This window comes from Vigna unguiculata, chromosome 4 (genome assembly GCF_004118075.2).
Source record: "Vigna unguiculata cultivar IT97K-499-35 chromosome 4, ASM411807v1, whole genome shotgun sequence".
NCBI classification, from domain to species: domain Eukaryota; kingdom Viridiplantae; phylum Streptophyta; class Magnoliopsida; order Fabales; family Fabaceae; genus Vigna; species Vigna unguiculata.
The window spans coordinates 25,827,115-25,853,010 of record NC_040282.1 but is presented as its reverse complement, the minus strand read 5'-3'; the positions used below and the strand labels follow the sequence as shown (position 1 = coordinate 25,853,010).

Here is a 25,896-nt window from a genome sequence, read left to right as displayed (position 1 = left end):
ATAGGAGATTTGGCCATGAGCTATCAAAAGAGCCAAGGTGGACTAAGTGGAAGTCAACACTTCTTCCTACACCTCATGGATCCAAAGCATCCAAGGGTTAGTGCTTCCTCCTTTTCCAAGGCATCATCCAATGGCCAAGATCAAGCCTCCTTCTCCAAGCTTGATCTAAGGGCCAAGATCAAGGCCCACTCCACCCAAAGGCTCTCCTTTCTCATGTATAAATGGCTTCATATAAAAGCCAAAATTTCATTCATTTGTAGACACTCTTGAATTTTGCAATAGAAGCATAGTGTTGAGAGCACTCCTCCTTCTATTGCCTTAGAGAGTCACCACTTTCTAGAGATTTCCTCTCTCTACCTCTAGCCACCTTCCTTAGGCTAGCATAGATTATTAAATCCTATCACCTCTTTCACCTTCCATTGCTTGCAAGTGCCTTCCAACTTGCCTTCATTCCTTCATCCATTTCCGCTGCCCATGGAGCTCTTCATGCACCTTTGGAGCTCCACCACACGCTTACTAGGAATTCCTCGTTGAAGACTAACAATTGCAATAATCGATCCCCATCATGATGAAATTTCAAAGATTACCCGGACTTCTCGGCCAAGGTCATAGACTCGTTGAATACATCAGTGTAGCGCGCGTGCGGCCAAGAACATCTAAGGGCATCAAAGACCTATTACTGCCTCAAACTTCTGTGGCCTAAGCGGCCATAGTCCCTCTAAGATGTTGGCCGTGGAAGGTTACCTCCACATAGCTATTTAGCAGACTAAGGTCTCGTTCGTTAACAAAATTAACCAGACAAATCACGCCACCAACTAAGAATGGTCATGCACCACCACCCATAGAATCAAGAAAGAGCTCTCAGTCTGTCAATCCTTACTATGTCTGGACTTGGTAAGTTTTCCCGTGTTGAGTCAAATTAAGCCGCATGCTCCACTCCTAGTGGTGCCCTTTTGTCAATTCCTTTAAGTTTCAGCCTTGCAACCATACTCTGCCCGGAACCCAAACACTTTGATTTCTCATAACGTGTCAATGGAGTCCTAAAAGCAACATCGGTTGATCCCTGGTTGGAATCGTTTATGGTTGAGACTAGGATGATATTTAATGAAAACATCTGTGGCAAATGATTTCATAGTTGTTCGTCTTTCATAAATCCAAGAATTTCACCTCTGACTATGAAATACGAATGCCCCCGACTGTCCCTGTTAATCATTACTCCGATCCCGAAGAGCAACAAGATAGGATCAGAATCCTGTGGTGTCATCCCATGCTAATGTATCCAGAGCGTAGGCTTGCTTTGAGGACTCTACTTTCTTCAAAGTAATAGCATCGGAGGCACGACCAGACCAGTTAAGGCCAAGAGCGCATCGCTGACAGAAGGGACGAGCAGACCAGTGCACACCAGAGGCAGACTAATCAACCCAACCCAAGGTCCAACTACGAGCTTTTTAACTACAATAACTCAAATATACGCTATTAAAGCTGGAATTACCGTGGCTGCTGGCACTAGACTTGACCTCCAATGGATCCTCGTTAAGGGATTTAGATTATACTCCTTCCAATTTTCAGACTCAATGAGTCCGATATTGTTATTTATTGTCACTACCTCCCCATGTCAACATTGGGTAATTTACGCACCTGCTGCCTTCCTTGGATGTGATAGCCATTTCTCAGGCTCCATCTCCAGAATCGAACCCTAATTCTCCGTCACCCGTCACCACCATAGTAGGCCAGTATCCTACCATCGAAAATTGATAGGAAAGAAATTTGAATTATATGTCAACGACACAAACGTCGTGTGATATCATGAATCATCAAAGCAACAGGCAGAACATGTGTCCCTTCCAAAAGTCGAGGTTTGTTGTACGTATTAGCTCTAGAATTACTACGGTTCTCCGAGTAGTAGATACCATCAAACAAACTATAACTGATTTAATGAGCCATTTGCAGTTCCACAGTCTGAATTAGTTCATACTTACATATGCATGGCTTAATCTTTAGGACAACATATGACTATTGGCAAGATCAACCAGGTAGCATTCATAGCCGACAACCAAGCACAAACCATGCCACAAGTTGTGAACAATAAATGTTGCACACTTCCAAAAAGCATGAACGGCAAGGTGTCATTCGTCATACAAATTCGATAGCATCTCCTTCTTTCTGACCTCGCACTTGACACAGGTGATCAGACCCACTTCCACACCACCCACGAGGGAAAAGCAATATATCAAATGTGGCTTACAGAACATCCCTCTTTTCCAACGTCATCCCCCCAAGTTGCCTTCTTCGTAGTTTGGCTAAGGTTCGCTCTTTTCCAACGCCATCCCCCCAAGTTGCCTTTTTCGCAGTTCGACTAAGCTTCACTCTTTCCTAACACCATCCCCCTAAGTTGCCTTCTTCGCAGTTTAGCTAAGTCTCCCTCGTTTCCAACATCATCCCTCTAAGTTTCCTTCTTCGCAATTCAATTAAGTCTTCCTCGTTTCCAACATTATCCATCCAAGTTGCCTTCTTCGTAGTTCAACTCAGTCTCCCTCGTTTCCAACAACCAAAAGGTCGTCTTCTTTGCAGTTCAACATCGCCTCCATCATTTCCAACAACCCAAGAGTCCATCTTCTTCGTAGTTCAACGTCACCTCCCTAGTTTCCAACAACCCAAGAGTCGGTCTTCTTCGTAGTTCAACGTCATCTCCCTCATTTCTAACAACCCAAGAGTTTATTGTATTTGGAGTTCCACGTCGCTTCCCAAAAAGCCAACTACCCAAAAGTCGATCGTATTTGGAGTTCAATATTCGCTTCACTCGTTTCCAAATTCCCAAAAGCCTGTCTTCTTCGCATTTTGGCTCAGTCTCCCTGGTTTCAAATTCCCCCTAAGTTGCCTTCTTCGCAATTTGACTAAGCTTCCCTCTTTTCCAACTTCATCCCCCCAAGTTGCTTTCTTCGCAGTTCAGTTAAGTCTCTCTCGTTTCCAACATCATCCCTCAAAGTTGCCTTCTTCACAGTTCAGCTAAGTCTTCCTCATTTCCAATAACCAAAAGGTCATTGTCTTCACAGTTCAACGTCGCCTCCATTATTTCCAACAACCCAAGAGTTTGTCTTCTTCGTAGTTCAACGTCGCATCCCTCGTTTCCAACCACCCAAGAGTCGGTCATATTTGGAGTTCAACATCGCTTCCCTCGTTTCCAACAACCCAAAAGTTCATCTTATTCGTAGTTCAATGTCGCCTCCCTCGTTTCCAATAAGCCAAAAGGTCGTCTTCTTCGCAATTCCACGAAGAGCTCGTCACATTTGCCACATTCCATTTCTCACGGGTTGTGAACAACACTATCTCACACTTCCCGCAATCGAGTATGTTGCTTGACATGCTAAACATCCCTCATTTCCAATGAGGCAAACCACAAGCTAATCGTCTTCTTCGCAGTTCTGCAAAACACATCTTATTTACCTCCCACTGCACTCAAGACGACGGGTTAAGTAAGAACGATATTGTTCACAACAAGTTCAAGGACAACGTCTCAATTAAGGAACCCAACCGATTTATGTTAGCTGGGTCGCTAAACTAAACCCGACTTCATGTAATGCACCACATCCAAAAGAAATAGCCCCAACACGTGCATTACATGCAACATGTGCGTGACATCAGGATCCTCCAACACCTCTTCAAGATGGAAAGATAGAATTCGAAACAGCCACACAAGTACCGTTTAGTGGGTATGCAACAAAGAGACTGATCAACCAATATCACCCAAGCCAGCAGGTGAAAATGGAAGAGATGCATACTTGACCATTGATGAGTCATTATTTTCTTCTATTCCACTAGCCTTTGTGCACCCATTAGACAGTTGATTAGTGCTTAATTGTTCATCATTAGAGTGTTTTTCATCTGTTGGGCTTTATTGGGCCACTGTTCCGAATTTGGACTAATTTCACATTATTTGGCCTAATTTTTGTTTTTAATTATTTTTAGGTATTTGGGTGAAGCAAATTTTGGAGCTTGGACATTAATATTTAGTTGAAGAGAATTTCCACATCATTGCCACATCATTTCCATGTCATTTCCACGTCAGCAAAGTCAATGGGTCAACATTTGAGGCACAGAGTGGCATTTTTGTAAATCTGAGTGGCAGAGTGGCAGTTTTGTAATTATGAGTGGCAAGGGTGATATGACCACGAATTAGGTCTGCATGAAAGGAGGCCAGCCGCTCCTTCTTCCTCTCCACTCTCTAAAACCTCCATTTTTGTTGTTTTAAAGCTTTGGAAGGTGACCCATGGTGGCACACACGAATTTTTCACGTTTTCCATTGGTTTTTCACGTTTTACGAGTCTTGGACAGCACATTGAAGTTGTATTAACGTTTTCTACCGTTTGGGTAGCATTTATATTGAAGCATTTTCGTTTTTGGTGGCTGTTTTTGTTGTTCTTCTCTTATCCCTTGCCCATTTCGTTTGCTGCACCATTTTAAGCTTTCAATATCAATTTGAAGTCATTTGAACGGTTGAATTGCAATTTCTGTTTCAGATTCGAAGTGGGTGATTGTCCATTTTCCATGTCTAGCTAAGTTTTTCGTATTGGTTCCTTGAAGAAACTGATTTGAAACCATGAGGTTGATGTTTTGCAGTGCACTCCAATTCCTAATTTCTCTTCATCCTATTCAATTTTGTAGCTTTGAATGAAATGGAATTTGTGATGCTTAATCATGAGTTTATGTTTTCCACAATTTCAGAATCCTTGTCATGCTTAGTGAGTTCGGGTTTTGGCCACAGTTGCTTAATCTGTGTGTGAGTGTGTGAAATTGAAAGAAGGATGTGTGCTATGCTTAATGGCGTAATGAAGCTGTGTTAATTTTCACATAGTTGATTAATTCAGATTTCATGAGAGTAAATTGGATAAGAGAATTGATTTAGTTACCTGTGATTGGTGGATTTTCAGTGGAATCAAGGAACCAGTACATTTTGAATTATGTGTTTAATTCAGTTTTGGTGTTTTTGTTAGAATTTAGCAAAGTTGAGTGAATCTGCCAAACCCCCCCTGTGTTTTATTGTTGTGTTCATCTGGAAAATTCGCTTTGAATGAAAATATTGGTCGTTGGGAGACGACTTGGTTCACTTTCATGTACTGCATTTAATATGTTTTAATTTGGTGGGGTACGACCTCTATCAAATTTGGCGCCGTTGCCGGGGACCAATCGTTTTGTTCAAAGTAAAATTTCCAATGTGTTTGTGTTTTGTGTTTTGGTCTGTGTGTGTAGTTCAAGTGTGGTTGAGTTGGTATATGTTCATTGTGATGTTAATGTTGTGTTAAGTTCAGTGCCTGTTTCCATTCCTGTGTGTTTCTGTGTAGTGTAGTGAATAGTGTCGCGGCGCACATGAATAGTGTCAATTGTAGTAGTGAATAGTGTTTGAATAGTGTCCGAATCTGGCATTTAACTTCTGGATTTTTGTGTTGGTAGCTACGGAGCTTGTTTTGACTTGAAATTTTTTTTCCCCCACTTCTAAGACGTTGAAGTTGATAGGAAAAATAGCTAGAGCAGTTGGTATGGTCTGAGTTAAGAGATTCAAAAAAATTTTGGACTGATTTTTAGTGAAACTTCAAAGGACCATAACTTTTGCTCTGGTTATCAGAATCACTATTATTTTATATGGATTTGGGGTAGAATTTGATTTCCCACCTTGTTGTAACCGGCTTCGCTGGTTTGCAAACTCAGAATCTCCAGAAAATGCCATTTTCTACATTTCAGCAATGTTTTTTGTGATTTTTCTTCATTTTTTCCACTTTTGAAAAATTGTTAAAAATACTTGTGCTTTGAGTTTTGATCTGATTTTTTTTGTGCTTCTGTTGACCACTCAAAGGAATATCCTACCAATTTTCAAGTCATTTGGAGGTCGTTTGAGTATACTTGTAGTTATACCCTTTGTTATGCCAATATCACTACAATTAGTGCTTTTTGGTGCATGACTAGGGGAAACCCAAGTGAATTACAACCATTTGACCCTGAGATTGATAGGACATTCCACAGAGGAAGTAGGCATCCTAGGAATCCATCTTTGCATGCTGAATATTCAGTGACATTTCCTGATTCTTCTGATTCTCATCACATTCCTGACACTCCTCATTCTTTGCATTCTGAGCATACTGTATATTCTGAGCATTTTCATACTGATAACATGGCTCAACCTCCTCCACCTCATGAGAGAACCATGAGTGAGCTCACTGCACCAGAGTTCACTTATGATAGTTTATGCATACAATACCCTGAGGAGGAGGTTCCATATGTGCTGAAAACTGGTTTGATACACTTGTTGCCAAAGTTTCATGGTCTTGCAGGTGAGGACCCGTGCAAACACTTGAAGCAGTTTCATGTCGTCTGTTCCACCATGAAGCCTGCAGATGTACAAGAGGACCATGTATACTTGAAGGCTTTCCCTCATTCTTTGGAGGGTAATGCGAAAGACTGGCTGTACTACCTAGCACCCAGGTCCATCACAAGCTGGGATGACCTGAAGAGATTGTTCCTTGCCAAGTTCTTTCCTGCTTCAAGGACAACAGCCATACGGAAGGAGATTTCTGGCATCAAGCAGCAATCTTGGGAGACCCTTTATGAGTACTGGGAGAGGTTCAAGAATCTTTGTTCAAGCTGTCCACACCATCAGATTTCTGAACATCTCCTCCTGCAATATTTTTATGAAGGCTTGCACCACATGGATCGAAATATGATTGATGCTGCAAGTGGTGGTGCCCTTGGTAACATAACCCCAGCTGCAGCCAGACAATTAATAGAGAACATGGCTTCAAATTCTCAACAATTTGGCACAAGGAGTGATGCCATAGTTGTTAGAGGTGTTCATGATGTAGGAGCAGCTGAGTACACGAAGAAGTTGGAGAGTAAGATTGATGCTCTTACCACACTGGTCAACCAACTTGCTTCCAATCAGAGAGCTCCAGCTGCAAGAGTTTGTGGCCTTTGTACATCTGTTGATCACTTTACAGACTCTTGCCCAGCATTGCAACAACAGGCTTCTTCTTCTACACCAGTGGATACCCCTCAGGCCTATGCAACAAATATTTTCAACAACAATAGGCCCCAACAGCAACAACAAAACCACCATGATTTGTCAACCAACAGATATAATCCAGGATGGAGGAATCACCCTAATTTGAGATGGGGAAACCAAGGTAACCAGCAGCCCCAACAATTTCAAAATGTGCAACCACCTCCACAACAAAGAGTTGCACCTGCACCACAAGCTGCTCCTGTTCCACCTGTACCCACACCAGCTCCTGCTGCAGCACCTGCACCTTCTTCTTCTACTTCATTGGAGGAGTTAGTAAGGATGATGACCCTTCAAAATATGCAATTTCAGCAGGAGACTAGGGCCTCAATCCAGAGTTTGACAAATCAAATGGGGCAGATGGCCACTCAACTAAACCAGGCACAGGCTCAGAATTCTGACAAGCTTCCATCACAGACGGTGGAAAATCCTAGGAATGTGAGTGCCATTACTTTGAGATTTGGGAAGAATATTGAAGTTCCCACTTCCAAGCCTACACCTCCTAAGGAAGCCGACCCTGCCACACTTCAGAGAAAGCATGATGCTCATGCAGCTGGTCCTTCCACATCTGGTGCGACTTCTACACCTTCCACCTCTACTGCTGCACCTTCCATACCTCTTCCTTTCCCTCCAAGAGCCATTCCAAGCAAAAAGATGGAAGAGGTTGACAGGGAGATCTTGGAAACTTTTAGGAAGGTTGAGGTGAACATACCTCTGTTGGATGCCATTAAACAGATTCCCAGATATGCAAAGTTCTTGAAGGAGCTATGCACGCACAAGAGGAGGCTAAAGGGAAACGAAAAGATCAGCATGGGCAGAAACGTGTCAGCATTGATAGGTAAATCTGTTCCTCAGATTCCTGAGAAGTGCAAGGACCCAGGTACATTTTGTGTACCTTGCATCATAGGTAACAGTAAATTTGAAAATGCAATGCTTGATCTTGGTGCTTCAATAAATGTTATGCCTCTATCTATTTTTAAATCTCTTTCTCTTGGACCCCTGCAACCTACGGGTGTGGTGATTCAGTTGGCAAATAGAAGTGTTGCCCACCCAGCAGGTTTGGTTGATGATGTTTTGGTTCGTGTTGGTGAATTGATTTTCCCTGCTGATTTTTACATTCTTGATATGGAAGAGGGATTTTCACATGGTTCTGCACCAATCATTTTAGGCAGACCATTTTTGAAAACTGCACGAACCAAAATTGATGTCCATGCAGGTACTTTGTCTATGGAGTTTGATGATATTGTTGTGCGATTCAACATTCTGGATGCCATGAAACATCCTTCTGAGGATCATTCTGTTTTTCACGTGGATATTATTGATGATGCTGTTGATGGATTGATTTCTGATTTCCACTCTTTGCATACATTAAAACATTCATCCGTGTCTGAGTTATCTGAATTTGCATGCATTGATGTTCTTGATTCTGATTCTGATTCTGATGATGCTCAATATGATGTGGATAATGTTGAATGTACAGAGTTTGACTCTCTGGATGTTGTACCTATTCACTTTGATGTTATACAATCAGGTTGCACTAACCATGTTGTAGGAAGTACATATGCATCTGATTGTTATGCTCAGGTACAAGCTGTGGAACCCATTTCTCCCTCCCTTCTGGTTCCTGATATTCAGCCAGCATCCAGTACTCCAGAGTTAAAACCACTGCCAGACAACCTCAAGTATGTCTACTTAGAGGAGGAGGACAAACTGCCTGTCATCATTTCCACCTCCCTCACTGCTGAACAAGAGCAGAGGTTGTTGCAAGTTCTTAAGAAGCATAAGAAGGCAATTGGATGGACATTGGCTGACATCCCTGGTATTAGCCCATCAACATGCATGCATAGGATATTGTTGGAAGATGGAGCAAAGCCAGTGAGACAGCCACAGAGGCGACTCAACCCTGTCATCTCGGATGTTGTAAAGAAGGAGGTGACCAAGCTTCTACAAGCTGGGATCATCTACCCCATTTCTGACAGTCAGTGGGTTAGCCCCATCCATGTTGTTCCAAAGAAGACTGGCCTCACTGTAGTCAAGAATGAAAAAGAGGAGCTAATTCCGACAAGAGTGCAAAACAGTTGGAGGGTTTGCATTGACTACAGAAGGCTAAATCAAGAAACCAGAAAAGACCACTTCCCCCTGCCTTTTATTGATCAGATGCTTGAGCGCTTGGCAGGTAAGTCCCATTATTGCTTTCTTGATGGGTTTTTTGGTTATTTTCAAATTCACATTGCACCTGAGGACCAAGAGAAAACCACATTCACCTGCCCCTTTGGCACTTTTGCCTATAGGAGGATGCCGTTTGGCCTATGCAATGCCCCTGGCACATTCCAGCGGTGCATGCTTAGCATTTTTAGCGATTTTCTTGAAAAATGCATAGAGGTGTTTATGGACGACTTTACTGTATATGGGTCCTCATTTGATGCATGTTTGGATAGTTTGGACAGATTTTTAAACAGGTGCATCCAATCTAACCTTGTTCTCAATTTTGAGAAATGTCATTTCGTGGTAGAACAAGGCATAGTATTGGGGCACATAATTTCAAAAAAGGGCATTGAAGTTGACCCTGCCAAGATCTCGATTATTTCACAATTGCCTTACCCCTCTTCTGTGCGAGAGGTTCGTTCTTTTCTTGGCCATGCAGGGTTTTACAGGCGCTTCATTCAAGACTTCGGTAAGAAGGCCCTCCCACTGTCCAACCTATTGCAAAAGGATGTTGACTTCATCTTTGATGAAGGATGCAAAGAGGCTTTTGATTGCCTCAAGAAGGCCCTGACCACAACTCCAATCATTCAGGCGCCCGACTAGACAGCCCCATTTGAGCTTATGTGTGATGCATCCAACTATGCACTAGGGGCTGTTCTAGCTCAAAGGATTGATAAGCAGCCGAGGGTAATCTACTATGCCTCCAGGACATTAGATGTTGCCCAATCAAATTACACCACAACAGAAAAAGAGCTCCTTGCGGTAGTTTTTGCACTTGAAAAGTTTCGATCTTATCTGCTTGGTTCTCCTGTTGTTGTGTTTACTGACCATGCAGCTCTTAAGTACCTGTTGAAGAAGGCAGAATCAAAACCTCGGCTGATAAGATGGATGCTCTGGCTCCAAGAATTTGATTTGGAGATCCGTGATAGGAGCGGAGCATAAAACCTGGTTGCAGACCACCTAAGCAGGATTGAGAGGTCTACTGATGACGCTTCACCGATCCGGGATGACTTTCCCGATGAAAGTTTGTTGACACTCTCTACTTCTTTCTCACCTTGGTTTGCTAACATTGTTAATTATCTTGCTGCTTCTGTTTTTCCTCCCCTAGCATCCAGAGCTCAATGTGATAAACTCAAGAGCGATGCTAGGTATTACATTTGGGATGACCCCTATCTATGGAAAATGTGCAGTGATCAGGTTACCAGGAGATGCATTCCGGACCATGAGATTGACTCGGTCCTCAAATTTTGTCATTCATCTGCACCTGGTGGTCACCTTGGCACACAAAGGACAGCTCGTAAGGTGCTAGATTGCGGATTTTATTGGCCCACCATCTTCAAAGATGCGTGGAGGATTTGTAGCACATGTGAGGAATGCCAACGAGCAGGAGAAGCCATTTCTTGGAGACAACAGATGCCTCAACAACCCATGCTATTTTGTGAGGTGTTTGATGTCTGGGGTATAGATTTCATGGGCCCTTTCCCTGTCTCTTTTGGTTTCACTTACATCTTACTTGCTGTTGATTATGTTTCAAAATGGGTGGAAGCCAAAGCCACTAGAACTAATGATGCTCGAGTTGTTGTGGACTTTGTTAGGTCTCACATATTTTGCAGGTTTGGAGTTCCTCGAGCTATTGTTAGTGACCAGGGCACCCATTTTTGCAACAGATCCTTGGGGGTTTTGCTTCAAAAGTATGGGGTTGTGCACAAACTTTCTACACCATATCACCCCCAAACTAATGGGCAAGCTGAGATCTCAAACAGAGAAATCAAGAGGATCTTGGAGAAGATTGTGCAGCCCAACAGGAAGGATTGGAGCAATAGACTTGAGGACGCTCTATGGGCTCACAGGACTGCTTACAAGGCACCTATAGGGATGTCTCCTTATCGGGTTGTCTTTGGTAAGCCATGCCACCTTCCAGTGGAGATAGAGCATCGAGCCTACTGGGCTGTCAAGTCATGCAACTTCTCTCTTGATCAAGCTGGGGAGGAAAGGAAGCTGCAGTTGAACGAGTTGGATGAGATCCGTTTGGAGGCATATCAGAACTCTATGTTCTACAAGGAGAAGACCAAGAGATTCCATGATAGCTCCATTGCTAGAAAGGAGTTTGTTGTTGGTCAGCAAGTTTTACTGTATAACTCCAGACTTGGACTCATAGGGGGTAAGTTGAGATCAAAGTGGATTGGTCCTTTTGTTGTCACTAATGTTTATCCTTATGGTGCAGTTGAAATCAAAAGCCAATCCACAGATAAGAGCTTCAAAGTGAATGGGCATCGTCTTAAGCCATTCCTCAGCAATCCTGCCTTGGTGGATACTGTTGTGGAGGAAACTTCCCTGCTTGACCCCACTGCTGTTTCACCATGATTCAGGGAGTTTTCTTTCCCTTTCTTCTTTACTTTTATTGCACTTGTCTAGGTCTGTCTGTCTGTTGTTGTTTCCGTTTGTTTGATTCCTTTTTGTTAATTTGTGTTAGTTAGTGTTATGTTTTTGCTTTCTGTTTGGAACACTCACTTCACTTTTGGAGGATGAGTTGTTGGTTATTCTGTGAACTGATATCCTTGCTTTGTCTTTGCATGTCAAGTTGCTTTTGGAATTGTTTTATCCTGTGTGAGAATTTGAGCCACTCTCTGTTCTTTGTTGTGTGATACCGCCTCTTGAATGCTTGCACAGTGGTCTTGGCTTGACTCTTTCTGATACTTTCCTGATACACATGCATGTTTGGATATGATTTAGGCAATTTTGTTTTGTGAGCCTATAGCCAGATGAGCCTACCTCGAACTATTTCTGTTGATACCCCTTTTTGAGCCTGCATACCCTTTCATTGTTCTACAGCTCATTACAAGCCCTTAGCCTGAAAAACCATGATTATTCCTACCTTAGGAAATTTTGGAGCTTTGGAATTGTTTTGGGAATGGATGCTCAATTAAGTGTGGTTGTGCGCGCACTTGTTGTTGGTTGGTTCTTGGAATTGCTCATTTGCACACCAAAGTGGGATTTCAAAATTGTTGTTTCTCTGCATGTTCTTTGTATAAAAAAAAGAGAGAGAAAACAAAAAGAAAAGAAAAGAGAATAAAGAAAAGAAATAAAAAGTAGTTTGGATTTGAGCATTGTGTGAGAACCGAAGTTGGAAGTGTTGGTGTTTGGGATTACTTTCATGATTGATTGAGACTTATTCCCCATTGCTCCTCTATTTCCTTGGTTGCTTAGCTACTTATCCATATGTTCCACACCTTGTCCTCAGCCCCATTACAACCTTGAAAAGTCCTTCTGATCTTGACCTGCATGTGTTTCTGGTTTGGTTGTTCGTTCTAGAGGCTTGCCAAGTCTGTTTGATGTTTGTTTTTCAGGGGTGCTTTGAGAGTAAACAGTAGCCTAGAGATTTGAGTGATACAGTGCATATTTCGTGAGGTTATGTTGCTTTCAATTCTCCTTAAGCTGAACTGAGTACTTGACATGTTTTGAATTGCTTGGATGATGTTCATGGATACCTTGCAGCTTTGAATCCTTCTGTGTTAGATGTGTTTCCGTTTGTCATGTGTCTGTTTGTCTTGTGTCTTTTTGTCTCTCTTGTTATGTTTGTGATGTCCTTGCTTTGCTTTACTCTTTAATTTTGCCCAGGAGTGCAAAAGGGTAAGTGTGGTCGATTTTGATGAGTCATTATTTTCTTCTATTCCACTAGCCTTTGTGCACCCATTAGACAGTTGATTAGTGCTTAATTGTTCATCATTAGAGTGTTTTTCATCTGTTGGGCTTTATTGGGCCACTGTTCCGAATTTGGACTAATTTCACATTATTTGGCCTAATTTTTGTTTTTAATTATTTTTAGGTATTTGGGTGAAGCAAATTTTGGAGCTTGGACATTAATATTTAGTTGAAGAGAATTTCCACATCATTGCGACATCATTTCCATGTCATTTCCACGTCAGCAAAGTCAATGGGTCAACATTTGAGGCACAGAGTGGCATTTTTGTAAATCTGAGTGGCAGAGTGACAGTTTTGTAATTATGAGTCGCAAGGGTGATATGACCACGAATTAGGTCTGCATGAAAGGAGGCCAGCCGCTCCTTCTTCCTCTCCACTCTCTAAAACCTCCATTTTTGTTGTTTTAAAGCTTTGGAAGGTGACCCATGGTGGCACACACGAATTTTTCACGTTTTCCATTGGTTTTTCACGTTTTACAAGTCTTGGACAACACATTGAAGTTGTATTAACGTTTTCTACCGTTTGGGTAGCATTTATATTGAAGCATTTTCGTTTTTGGTGGCTGTTTTTGTTGTTCTTCTCTTATTTCTTGCCCATTTCGTTTGCTGCACCATTTTAAGCTTTCAATATCAATTTGAAGTCATTTGAACGGTTGAATTGCAATTTCTGTTTCAAATTCGAAGTGGGTGATTGTCCATTTTCCATGTCTAGCTAAGTTTTTCGTATTGGTTCCTTGAAGAAACTGATTTGAAACCATGAGGTTGATGTTTTGCAGTGCACTCCAATTCCTAATTACTCTTCATCCTATTCAATTTCGTAGCTTTGAATGAAATGGAATTTGTGATGCTTAATCATGAGTTTATGTTTTCCACAATTTCAGAATCCTTGTCATGCTTAGTGAGTTCGGGTTTTGGCCACAGTTGCTTAATCTGTGTGTGAGTGTGTGAAATTGAAAGAAGGATGTGTGCTATGCTTAATGGCATAATGAAGCTGTGTTAATTTTTACATAGTTGATTAATTCAGATTTCATGAGAGTAAATTGGATAAGAGAATTGATTTAGTTACCTGTGATTGGTGGATTTTCAGTGGAATCAAGGAACCAGTACATTTTGAATTCTGTGTTTAATTCAGTTTTGGTGTTTTTGTTAGAATTTAGCAAAGTTGAGTGAATCTGCCAAACCCCCCCTGTGTTTTATTGTTGTGTTCATCTGGAAAATTCGCTTTGAATGAAAATATTGGTCGTTGGGAGACGACTTGGTTCACTTTCATGTACTGCATTTAATATGTTTTAATTTGGTGGGGTACGACCTCTATCAACCATTCGATATGCAAGGCATGGAGCCTGCTAGCAGGTACATCTCCATCACAACTCACACACCCTCACGTTCGCAAGTCACCACACCACAAGACGGTCCACCCCCCACCTGCCATGAGCAAGCAAGAAAATGGAAACATCAAATGACGCAAAGTCTGCATCGCTAGGCATGAAAATAATTTTCCACAATATCCTAGGGACTAGCTTGCTAAGCTGCACCAAGGGTCAGTGACGATCGGGTGTTAAAAAGCTCAACAATTATGAAGAGGCTAAACGTGCCATGAGTAACATGTTAACGCACGTACCACGTGAGAGGGGAGGCCTTATCACGCTCCCTTTAAAACCAACCAGTGTAGAGTTGGTCGGCTCAATGAGCACTCCCCCCTATAAGAGGTTAATATGCAAAAGGCAAATTTGTACAAGTATATACTTTTTTTTAGTAGACATAAGTCCATATTTTGAGCTACACTCTGAATTTTGATGCGATTTTTTGTAGTAATTCTTAGAAAAATAGTATCTCCTTGTTCACCAAATTTCATGATTTTTCTAATAAGGGAACAATTTGTTTTATTTTTTTTAGTTCCTTTGTATGCGTAAAATCGAGAAAAATCGAAAAGCACATGTTGAGTCCGAATTTCGACCTCATGTTTTCAAGTCCACTACTTAACAACATAAGGAACCTCTCCACCAAATTTCATTCTGTTTGCCCATGGTATTGAAATTGACCAATTTTGACACCAATCTATCTAGTCGCGACACACTAACCAACTTGACAAAGTGCAAAATCCATCTAACTAAAAACTTTTGGGGACATTTAGAGGCCTTTCCAAGACCATATCTCAAAAACCACGAATTTCATTTTTTTTCACAAAATTCCCCACCAAGTATCTATCTAAGCCGTGCCACACCGACCAACTTGGCCATTTGCAAAACTCACCGAACTCAAAACTTTTGTGCATCAATACTTTTATGGCACTCATTGGGGGAATTTGTCAGCCATTCCAACCACCATATCTCTAAAACCACGAATTTCATTTTTCCCCAAAACTTCCCACCAAACCATCTAGTTAAGCCATCCCACACCACAAAACTTGGACAAGTGCAACACCCATCGAACTCAAAACTTTTGTGCACCAAGACTTTTATGACACTCATTTGGGGAGATATGGAGGGCATTACAAAAACCATATGTAAAAAATCACGAATTTCATTTTTTTCCAAAACTCCCAACTAAGCCATCTAGTTAAGCTGTCCCACACCGACCAACTTGGCCAAGTGCAAAACTCACAAAACTCAAAACTTTTGTGCACCAAGACTTTTATGGTACTCATTTGGGGACATTTGGAGGCCATCCCAACTACCATATCTCAAAAACCACGAATTTCATTTTTTTTCCAAAACTTCCCACCTAGCCATCTAGCTAAGCCGTGCTACATTGCCAAACTTGGCCAAGTGCAAATCCCACCGAACTCAAAACGTTTGTCCACCAAGACTTTTATGGTACTCATTTGGGGTATTAAGAGGCCTTTCCAACAACCAAATCTCAAAGACCACAAATTTCATTCTTTCCCAAAACTTCGCACTAACCCATCTAGTTAACCCGTGCCACACCGCTAAACTTGGCCAAATACAAAAATCTCCGAACTCAAAACTTTTGTGCACCAAGACTTTTATGGCACTCATTTGGGGCCATTTATAGGCCATCCCAACCACCATATCTCAAAAACCACAAATTTGATTTTTTCCCAAAACTCCCTACCAAGCCATTTGGCTAAGTCGTGCCACACCGACAAACTTGGCCAAGTGCAAAACCTACCGAACTCAACTTTTGTGCACGAAGACTTTTATGGCACTCATTTGGGGGTATTTGTAGGCCATCCCAACCACCATATCTCACAAACCACGAATTTAATTTTTTTCCCAAAACTCCCTACCAAGCCATTTGGCTAAGTTGTGCCACAACGACATACTTGACCAAGTGCAAAACCCACTGAACTCAAAACTTTTGTGCACCAAGACTTTTATGGCACTCATTTGGGGATATTTGGAGGCCTTTCAAACCACCATATTTCAAAAGCCATAAATTTCTTTTATTCCAAAGCACCACACCAAGCCATCTAGCTAAGTTGTGCCACGTCAACAAACTTGGCCAAGTGCAAATGTCATCGAACTCAAACATTTTCTGTACCAAGACTTTTATGGTACTCATTTGGGGATATTTGTTGGCCATCACAACCACCATATCTCAAAATCCACGAATTTAATTTTTTTCCTAAAACTTCCCACTAAGACATCTAGGTAAGTCATGCCACACCGCCAAACTTGGCCCAGTGAAAACCCATCGAACTCAAAACTTTTTTCACCAAGTCTTCTATAGCACTCATTTGGGGATATTTGTTGACCATCCCAACCACACCATATCTCAAAAACCACGAATTTCAGTTTTTCCTAAAACTCCCTACCAAGTCATTTGGCTAAGCCGTGCCACAACAACAAACTTGTCCAAGTGCAAAACCCATTGACCTAAACACTTTTGTGCACCAAGACTTTTATGGCACTCATTAGGGGACACTTGGAGGCCTTTCAAACCATCATATCTCAAAAACCACGAATTTCATTTTTTTCCAAAACACCCCACCAAGCCATCTAGCTAAGTCATGCTACACCGACAAACTTTGTCAAGTGCAAATCCCACCGAACTAAAAATTTTTGTGCCACAAGACTTTTATGGTACTCATTTGGGGACATTTGGAGGTCGTTCCAATAAGCAAATCTCAAAAACCACGAATTTAATTTTTTTCCTAAAACTTCCCACTAACACATTTAGGTAAGCCATGCCACACCATCAAACTTGACCAAGTGAAAACCCACCGAACTCAAAACTTTTTTCACCAAGTCTTCTATGGCACTCATTTGGGGATATTTGTTGGCCATCCCATCCACACCATATCTCAAAAACCACGACTCTCGGTTTTTCCCAAAACTCCCTACCAAGTCATTTGGCTAAGCCTTGCCACAACAGCAAACTTGTCCATGTGCAAAACCCACTGAACTAAACACTTTTGTGCACCAAGACTTTTATGGCACTCATTAGGGGACATTTGGAGGCCTTTCAAACCATCATATCTCAAAAACCATGAATTTCATTTTTTCCAAAACACCCCACCAAGCCATCTAGCTAAGTCATGCTACACCGACAAACTTTGCCAAGTGCAAATCCCACCGAACTAAAAACTTTTGTACCCCAAGACTTTTATGGTACTTATTTGAGGACATTTGGAGGCCTTTCCAACAACCAAATCTCAAAAATCACGAATTTAATTTTTTCCAAAAACTTCCCACTAATCCATCTAGCTAAGTCATGCCACACTGCCAAACTTGGCCAAGTGCAAAACCCACCAAACTCAGAACTTTTTTTCACCAATACTTTTATGGCACTCATTTGGGGATATTTTTTGGCCATCCCAACCACTATATCTCAAAAACCATGAATTTCAAGTTTTCCCAAAACTCCCTACCAAGCTATTTGGCTAAGTCGTTCCACAACAACAAACTTGTTCAACTGCAAAACCCACTGAACTAAACAATTTTGTGCACCAAGACTTTTATGGCACTCATTTGGGGACACTTAGAGGCCTTTTAAACCACCATATCTCAAAAACCACAAATTTCGTTTTTTTCCAAAACACCCCACCAAGCCATCTAGCTAAGTCGTGCCACATCAACAAACTTGGCCAAGTGCAAATCCCACCGAACTCAAAACTTTTGTGCCCCAAGACTTTTATGGTACTCATTTAGGGACATTTGAAGGCCTTTCCAACAACAGAATCTCAAAAACCACGAATTTAATTTTTTTCCAAAACTTCCCTCTAACCCATCTAGTTAAGTCATGCCACACCGCCAAACTTGGACAAGTGCAAAACTCACCGATATGAGAACTTTTTTTCACCAAGACTTTTATGGCACTCATTTACGGATATTTTTAAGAATTTCGAAACACCATATCTCAAAAACCACGAATTTTTTTTTTTCCCGAAACTACCTACCAAGCCATTTGGCTAAGCTGTGCCACAACAACAAACTTGGCCAACTGCAAAACCCACTGAACTAAACACTTTTGTGCACCAAGACTTTTATGGCACTCATTAGGGGACATTTGGAGGCCTTTCAAACCATCATATCTCAAAAACCACGAATTTCATTTTTTCCAAAACACCCCACCAAGCCATCTAGCTAAGTCATGCTACACCGACAAACTTTGCCAAGTGCAAATCCACCGAACTAAAAACTTTTGTACCCCAAGACTTTTATGGTACTTATTTGGGGACATTTGGAGGCCTTTCCAACAACCAAATCTCAAAAACCACGAATTTAATTTTTTCCAAAAACTTCCCACTAATCCATCTAGCTAAGTCATGCCACACTGCCAAACTTGGCCAAGTGCAAAACCCACCAAACTCAGAACTTTTTTTCACCAATACTTTTATGGCACTCATTTGGGGATATTTTTTGGCCATCCCAACCACTATATCTCAAAAACCATGAATTTCAAGTTTTCCCAAAACTCCCTACCAAGCTATTTGGCTAAGCCGTTCAACAGCAACAAACTTGTTCAACTGCAAAACCCACTGAACTAAACAATTTTGTGCACCAAGACTTTTATGGCACTCATTTGGGGACACTTAGAGGCCTTTTAAACCACCATATCTCAAAAACCACAAATTTCGTTTTTTTCCAAAACACCCTACCAAGCCATCTAGCTAAGTCGTGCCACACCGACAAACTTGGCCAAGTGCAAATCCCACCGAACTCAAAACTTTTGTGCCCCAAGACTTTTATGGTACTCATTTAGGGACATTTGAAGGCCTTTCCAACAACAGAATCTCAAAAACCACGAATTTAATTTTTTTCCAAAACTTCCCTCTAACCCATCTAGTTAAGTCATGCCACACAGCCAAACTTGGACAAGTGCAAAACCCACCGATCTGAGAACTTTTTTTCACCAAGACTTTTATGGCACTCATTTAGGGATATTTTTAGGAATTCCCAAACACCATATCTCAAAAACCACGAATTTTTTTTTTCCCGAAACTCCCTACCAAGCCATTTGGCTAAGCTGTGCCACAACAACAAACTTGGCCAACTGCAAAACCCACTGAACTAAACACTTTTGTGCACCAAGACTTTTATGGCACTCATTAGGGGACATTTGGAGGCCTTTCAAACCATCATATCTCAAAAACCACGAATTTCATTTTTTCCAAAACACCCCACCAAGCCATCTAGCTAAGTCATTATACACCGACAAACTTTGCCAAGTGCAAATCCCACCGAACTAAAAACTTTTGTACCCCAAGACTTTTATGGTACTTATTTGGGGACATTTGGAGGCCTTTCCAACAACCAAATCTCAAAAACCACGAATTTAATTTTTTCCAAAAACTTCCCATTAATCCATCTAGCTAAGTCATGCCACACTGCCAAACTTGGCCAAGTGCAAAACCCACCAAACTCAGAACTTTTTTTCACCAATACTTTTATGGCACTCATTTGGGGATATTTTTTGGCCATCCCAACCACTATATCTCAAAAACCATGAATTTCAAGTTTTCCCAAAACTCCCTACCAAGCTATTTGGCTAAGTCGTTCCACAACAACAAACTTGTTCAACTGCAAAACCCACTGAACTAAACAATTTTGTGCACCAAGACTTTTATGGCACTCATTTGGGGACACTTAGAGGCCTTTTAAACCACCATATCTCAAAAACCACAAATTTCGTTTTTTTCCAAAACACCCCACCAAGCCATCTAGCTAAGTCGTGCCACATCGACAAACTTGGCCAAGTGCAAATCCCACCGAACTCAAAACTTTTGTGCCCCAAGACTTTTATGGTACTCATTTAGGGACATTTGAAGGCCTTTCCAACAACAGAATCTCAAAAACCACGAATTTAATTTTTTTCCAAAACTTCCCTCTAACCCATCTAGTTAAGTCATGCCACACCGCCAAACTTGGACAAGTGCAAAACTCACCGATAGGAGAACTTTTTTTCACCAAGACTTTTATGGCACTCATTTACGGATATTTTTAAGAATTTCGAAACACCATATCTCAAAAACCACGAATTTTTTTTTTCCCGAAACTCCCTACCAAGCCATTTGGCTAAGCTGTGCCACAACAACAAACTTGGCCAACTGCAAAACCCACTGAACTAAACACTTTTGTGCACCAAGACTTTTATGGCACTCATTAGGGGACATTTGGAGGCCTTTCAAACCATCTTATCTCAAAAACCATGAATTTCATTTTTTTCCAAAACTTCCCACTAACCCATCTAGCTAAGCTATGCCACGCCGCCAAACTTGGCTAAGTGCAAAACCCACCGAACTCAAAACTTTTGTGCCCCAAGACTTTTATGGTACTCATTTGGGAACATTTGGAGGCCTTTTGCAACAACGAAATCTAAAAAACCACGAATTTAACTTTTTCCCAAAACTTCCCACTAACCCATCTAGCTAAGCCATGCGACATCGCCAAACTTGGCCAAGTGCAAAACCCACCGAACGTAAAACTTTTTTTCACCAAGACTTCTATGGCACTCATTTGGGGATATTTGTAGGCCATCTGATGTGACCCCAACAAGCCCAAGCCCATATCAAGGCCCAATCACTAGAAGCATGATGAGAAAAATTCACATGGGCCTCTCACAAGATGACCAAGTCAATCATGGGCTTTTTACGTTATTCACATGAGCTAAAGAAATCTCTAAAATATGAGATGATGCATGAAGAAAGTAGTCTAGATTTAAATTGGGCCATTGTTTAGGCTTTGCTTTCAATAAAAGCTAGAATACTTTTTGGGATCAATTGGGCCGAGCCCAATTTGCTACCTTTGGCCGAGAATTGCTTGAGTGACTCTCCATTTGGATGCAAGCAAAGCATGAACTAAGCAAGGAGAATGTGATGGAAGCATGGTGCATGTGACTTGGGCAAGGAGAGTATGATATGCCACTTGGCATCATCAAGACTCATCTACTACATCACATGGTCTCCAATCAAGCTTCTTCTCCAAGCTACATTTGCATTTTATCTTTGTTTCATTTTCTCTTCGACCGGCCATGTGCCTATAAATAAAGAAAACGAAGAAGGGGTGATATTGATCTCAAAATCAAATCAAGGAAATACCAAAGGTATTTTATTTCTAGTCAATCTTATTCAAAAACCTTTGTTAGTCTCTACGTATAATTTTGGTTTTCTCTTCGACTTGTTTATATTTAGTTTTTTCTATCAACAATAAATGATAATAAAATATTTGGAGTATTTAAACTGGTTTACATAATATGTGTACACATTGTTCTTCCTCTACATTGAATATATAAACTTCCTGTTTACAAAATTCAATACATATTCATTTATTCACACAATAAGAGGTATACAAAATGTATCAAATTATATGAAAGTGATGATTATTTTCTAATGTCACTCTTAATCATTATGTTGTAGGAAGGACCAACAAAAGAGATGAACATTTCAAAATATTGCAGATGTTCAAAAGTTAATTTCTAGATGCTAATAGTTGAGCCTGAAGAGGTTCCATATATAATTTTCAATGCAACATACAAAGAATTGTTTGTAGAATCTGGAAAAGGGAATGCAGAATGTGATGCTTATCTTTAGGATGAAATGTGGGTTCAAAGGAGATCGAAGACAAACAAAGATGAAAGAAGATTGGTAAGAGCTACCATGGAATAGGTTAATGAAGAATAAGAGAAACATTTTGTTGATGATTTGTAAAATTTATTCTAGAAGAAGAAAGAAATTTTGAAAAAATGTAATTTTAACTTTTCAATGTAATACTACAATTTTATTCCCATGATAATTATCTTGTAAAGAAGAAAAATCAAGTGTCATTTTAATTTCTAATGCTTTATCTATTATGTTTTCTGTTTAGTTAATAAGTGTAATTTTAGTTTTTCAATAATTGGGTAACTTTTGTAAAATCATTATTCTATTTCCTTTTTTTTACTAGCTTTTGAATGGGTAAAAACCCTAGGGCGACTTTTATCAAATGATAGATACAGTCTATTTTTATTTTCATTTATACACTTACTAATAATATTTTTAAAATTCTACAACTCTGTTGCATATGTTTCCATCAAAGAAGTGTTAATAATAAAGTTTTGTAGAGTTGTTATTATACTATTTAATGTATTCCCTTGTTTCCTCATCCTTGCTATGACTCAAAGTTAGTAGCTTCTTTTATGTCGACAAAAAGAAATATAAAATATGAAATATTTAAAGTAGTTTAACCTTTCGAAATACGGTTTAAAACATAGAAAAACAAACTAAAAAAACAAATAAAAAACTATAAAAGAATTATGACATAAAAAAAAAACCTCTTCTATATTCTATCATTTTAACACAATTCTACACAACTTACTTAACTTTTCTTTAAAACCTAACACCTGCACAAAACAAAGATCTTTCATCACAATCTTAGAGGGCTCACAAAATGGGCAAACCTTAGGGAAAATACTACCATGTATGAATGAACTTCAATAGGTAGAGCAGAGAAGCTATATAGCAAATCAACACTCAATGCCTATGTGGGGGGAAATCCCGCATTGAAAGAAATAAAACTTCAGCAAGGGTTTATAACCTTCAAGCCTCACTAAGAACAACAATCAACGTGCAAAGGCTACTGGTCCTTGGGGTTTCTTTTCTACTTAAAGGTTTTTGATTTTGACCTTTGTTAAACCTTTTACTTATAGATTTTTCTGAACTAGGTCTAAAATTTGTATTTAAATAAATTGTAAGGGATTTCTTTTTCTACATGGAGATCGTTGAATTTGACCTCTGCCAAATCTCTTTTATTTATAGATATTTCAGAACTAAACTAGACTTAAAATTTGTAGTTAAATATATCTTTCATTTTTTGAGATTTTAATATTTTTTATATATTTTTCAAATTTTATGAGATTTTCACTTATCTGCAAAATATAAATAAAATATTTATCCTTTTCAAAATTATTTAATAAATAGTTGATTATTTGAAAATAAAATAATAAAAATACCAATAAAAATAAAAATAAACAAAATAAAAACATGACAATGTCGATTAACATTTAGATTTGTTGCTAAAGACTTGTTACATAGTGATGTGAATACTAAAATTATAAATTAAAAATTATTATAGTATTTTTATATTGATTTGATGCATGCACTAGTGCAAAAATGGTATATTACAACAAGATATTACATCAGTTACACGAAAAATGATCTAGTACAGTGCCCGGTGGCATTTTTGAAATTTCTGCGAACTATATTACATCGGTTCCTCAACACATCTGATGTAATACCCATTTTTAAAAAAAAAAATAAAAAAAAAATAGGTTTTCTGCACAGAGCAGTTATACTACATCGGTTCCCACGTTTAACCGATGTAGTACGCATTATTTTTCTCAGCAGGGGTTTCCCCCTCATTTCTCCTTTTCGTCTTCGCGCTTTCTTCATTCTCTTTGCATTCTCTTCGCTCTTCGTTCCTAACCACCACACCACACCACAACAGCACCGCACGGCCACTGCCCCACACCAGCACCGCACGGCCACCGCACCACACCAGCACAGCACGGCCACCGCACCACACCAGCACCGCACGGCCACCGCACAACACCGCAGGTTCTCCTCGCGCGGCCGCTCCTCCATGCAACAACTCCTCCGCGCAAGCGCTCCACACCAGCACCGCACGGCCACCGCACAACACCGCAAGTTCTCCTCGCGCGGTCGCTCCTCCACGCAACCACTCCTCCGCGCAGGCGTCGAGCAGGCGCTCCTCCGCGCAGCCACTCCTCTCCTTCGCGCTCACCCTCTTCGCGCTGCCGCTCTTCGTTCAACGCAGCTACTCCTCCACCTTCGCGAATCGTGCCACCATTCACGGAGCCGTTCTCCGCTATTCGAACAACGACGCCGCTGCTTTGGAGTTCCTCCGCCGTTAGTAATAGGGTTCACTTGTGTTGTTATTGTATTATTCGTATTGTTATTATGTGTAATCTTTTAAAGTCCAATTTGTTTTGTACTATTGTTAAACGAAGAAATCAATTAGTTTGATTATGTTGATATTAGTCCCAACATGTTCAAAATGACATCTTAATCTGAGCATTGAAGTAAGTGATATTGATCTAAGCTTGGAAAAAATTAAATTGATCTAAATCTGAAAGAAGTTAAATTCATAACGTTAATTCGTCCTCATCAAAATGCGCTACATCAATGTTTCACAAAAGTGAATTTGAAAGAAGTTTAAGGAAAGTCAAAATGCAGTACATCAATAATGAATTCTACATCAGAAATTCCAAAAAATAACTAAGACGTCTGTAGCTGCTATCATGGCCTCCTCCTAATATGTAATTTCATCCTAAACTACTGAGATGGTTCATTTGGTGTTAGTAGTGGTGCTGCTTGATTCTCCACTTCATTCCTTGGTGGTTGAGTTGTTTGAGTTTCAGCAGTTGTTGCATTCTCAGTAGTTGGTGCATTCTCAACCGTTGGTGCATTCTCAACAGTTTGGGCATCTAGTGCAGTCTCAACAGGTGTTGCAGTCTGCTCATCCACTACAATCGGAGTTAATCAATTTCTCGTTGAACCACCAAAGTGCACGAAGTGATACAACACAATTGCCTCCAACGATTACAACCAGAGGTAAAGGAAGAAGATTGAGACCGTAACATACCTATATAATGGGATTGCAGGTAGAAGAAGATTGCAGCAACACCAATTGGGAATGGAGGAACAAGATTGTCAAAACTCAACAACTGCCCAAACATTCCTTACCAAAATCCTAGGTCACTTATTTATCCCCAAATATCTAATTACCATTAGCACATACACGTAACATACCCTAATACAAACCGTGCCACCTGTATAGTGCTCCATTAATGATTTAAACGACGTTACAAAAAAGGACCAAATAAAACACGAATTACAAAAATAAGGATCATTTTAAACATTGGGTAAAAATGATGACCATTTTAAACATTCTGTCAAAATGAGGACCATCCGCAACAAACACTACGAAAATAAGGACCAAAAAGGTATTTAAGCCTATATTATAAAAGGTAAAATTGGTAGTATGAGATGTGGACACAAAAAATAGAATCTTCTTTATATATTGTTATAGATATAGGAAATACACAACTATTTAAAAATCTTTAATAAAGAGGGTGAGAGATGATAGATTCAACTCCTTTCACCACAAAATAAACTATCATTTATTGATAAAAAAATCATAATATTCATACAATAATTCTATATATATTATGTGAAAATTAACTTTATGTTTTCTTTTATGATAATAGTTATTGTGAGAGTAAATACTGCATGTTAAATAAAAGTTATGAACAAGAGGTTTTTGCATATGCGCGTAGAATTAAAAAAGAAAAAGCGGTATTTTGGAGATATGATAGGTAAGGTTTTACGGTATTTATTATATAATACATTAATTAAATAAATGCACATATTAATATTTTACACAAATAAATGAATAAATAACTTATGGTTATTTATGTTATATTTATTATTTTGGTGTAAAATATTTAGTGATAGTACTTAAATAATAAGTCGTGCCACAC

General features: G+C 40.0%; 1 pseudogene; it reads right to left on the bottom strand.

Annotated features, from left to right (window-relative positions):
* Nucleotides 1–515: 515 nt before the first annotated feature.
* Nucleotides 516–7,204, bottom strand: LOC114180393 (annotated as a pseudogene).
* Between the last annotated feature and the right edge of the window lie 18,692 nt (nucleotides 7,205–25,896).